At 38.7% G+C, this 2,401-nt stretch overlaps 1 long non-coding RNA gene across 1 annotated transcript; it reads left to right on the plus strand.

Moving 5' to 3' along the window:
• The first annotated feature begins 45 nt into the window (after nucleotides 1–45).
• On the plus strand, nucleotides 46–2,122 carry LOC106876268 (uncharacterized). Its single transcript, XR_001410220.2, has 2 exons — nucleotides 46–842; nucleotides 1,716–2,122. It is a non-coding gene; the product is annotated as an uncharacterized LOC106876268 (long non-coding RNA).
• Nucleotides 2,123–2,401: the final 279 nt, after the last annotated feature.

Consider the following 2,401-nt stretch of genomic DNA (forward strand, 5'->3'; position numbering starts at 1 on the left):
AATACTTTTATTTCCAACATATGTTTCGAAGATTACAAATTCTACCTTCCGTAGGAATTGGTGATGTTGATAAGAATGTAATCTTCTCTTCAGGGAAATGCATGGGAACCAGCTTAAACGTAAGACATTTTAACCGAATATATATATTAATTAAATTAAATTAAATTAATTTCTGGATTTAGCGCGCAAAAACGAAGACTTTTGAATATTACCATAAATATAATTAACAGAACCGTGTGCACGTGCCTCATTCATGGGGAACGACTAGTATACGATTCTGAGAATTATATTTATTTAGCGGTCTATACTGATGAGAAACAGATATTTTCGATAAGAAAATGTTAATTTCGAAACTAGTTTGCAGATGACTGTATATATTTATGTAATTTTCACTTGTCTTGCCCGTATACGTTTTTGTTTCACTGTCATACAAGCAGTGTCTTTTATTTTATATTACCTCACTTAGAAACAGATGAGGGTTGGTGACTGGAAGGGCATCTGGTTGTAGAAAATCCACTATAAATTCTGTCTCACCAATGCAAGTATGGAAAAGGGGACATTGAAAGGATGATGTTGGGCTTCTTTTAAGTTTCCATCTATCAGATCTACTTGCAACACTTTGCTATACATGTAGTCCTAGATACACGATGTCTGAATAAAAGACAAGATGGTCATAGCTTGCATGTCTTCGATCGTTTGTCCACTTTCTGTATCCATGGTAACATGTCATCTGTTTTCCTCTTTTCTCATTCAGATTCCTGAAGAACCGTAGACGCCTAAATGTTGCCTTGACACGAGCCAAATTTGCGTTGTACATAGTTGGACATCTTGCTTCATTGGAGGTAAGTAGTTCTCGTTTGACTCTGCTGTTGACCAACCAAACATCATTAAAGGATAAATACAAACTTGTGAACAGTTCAGGTACGCTTTAGGTACACACATACACTCATACATACACAATAGGCAATGGTCTTCTTTCAGTTTCTGTGTATCAAATTCACTCACCAGACTTTGGTTGGCCAGCTCAGGGCTATAGTGGAAGACACTTGCTCGAGGTACCATGCATTGGAATTGAACCTGGGACCATGTAGTTGAAAAGTAAACTTCTTACCACAAAGTCATGCCAGTCTAGCAGACATATTCTTTGGCAAAGATTTGTCTACCAACAAATCCAGATATTCCTGATATTGTTTTTTTTACTTCATAACCATTTTCCTGCTGGTTTTTTTTCTCAGTTTTTATGTGAACTTTACTCTTTTACTTGTTTCAGTCATGTGACTGCGGCCATGCTGGAGCACCACCTTTAGTCGAGCAAATCGACCCCAGAACTTATTCTTTGTAAGCCTAGTACTTATTTTATCGGTCTCTTTTGCCGAACCGCTAAGTTACGGGGACGTAAACAGACCAGCATCGGTTGTTAAGCGATGTTGGGGGGACAAACAATACACACATATATATACATATACATATATACGACGGGCTTCTTTCAGTTTCCGTCTACCAAATCCACTCACAAGGCTTTGGTCGGCCCGCGGCTATAGTAGAAGACACTTGCCCAAGGTGCCACGCAGTGGGACTGAACCCGGAACCATGTGGTTGGTAAGCAAGCTACTTACCACACAGCCACTCCTGCGCCTCAAATGTTTTTTTTTGTTTTGTCTTTTTTATAACTCACACTGGAATTTATTTTGTTTTGCATTTTCTTTTTTTAACAGGGAGATGAAGATTGGAAATCCTTGATACAAGACGCACACGACCGTCAACTTGTGATACGGGTAGGGCATCCAGACCAATTCCAGTCGGTTGTTAAGAGATGCCTCAAAGTATGATGAAGCTTTCAAAGTGGTCTGCTTCATTGTTTGTTGTTGTCGCTGTTCTTAAAGTGACCTAAATCCTCAAAAGGTCTTATTCTAAAGATCTAACAGGGATGAATAACACTGTTTCTGTTCTGTTCATGGGGGGTCCTCGCTTAACCGGGTACTCCTCACCTAACTAATACTCATCATTTAACAGGTACTCCTTCATTGATAAATACTTTTCAGTTAACACACACACACAAAAAAAAAAGGAAAACAGAAAAAAAACTGTAATTGATATAAAATAAAACAAAGATTAATTTTTATGTTTTTACTTTTTTGTTTTTGCTTTTATTACTCTTTTCCTCTTTTACTTGTTTCAGTCAAGCGATGCTGGGAGGACAAACACACACACACACACATATAGGCGCAAGAGTGGCTGTGTGGTAAGTAGCTTGCTTACCAACCACACGGTTCTGGGTTCAGTCCCACTGCGTGGCACCTTGGGCAAGTGTCTTCTACTATAGCCTCGGGCCGACCAAAGCTTTGTGAGTGCATTTGGTAGACGGAAACTGAAAGAAGCCTGTCGTATATATGTATATATA

The sequence above is a fragment of the Octopus bimaculoides genome, unplaced genomic scaffold, assembly GCF_001194135.2.
Source record: "Octopus bimaculoides isolate UCB-OBI-ISO-001 unplaced genomic scaffold, ASM119413v2 Scaffold_57272, whole genome shotgun sequence".
In the NCBI taxonomy this organism is placed as follows: Eukaryota; Metazoa; Mollusca; class Cephalopoda; order Octopoda; family Octopodidae; genus Octopus; species Octopus bimaculoides.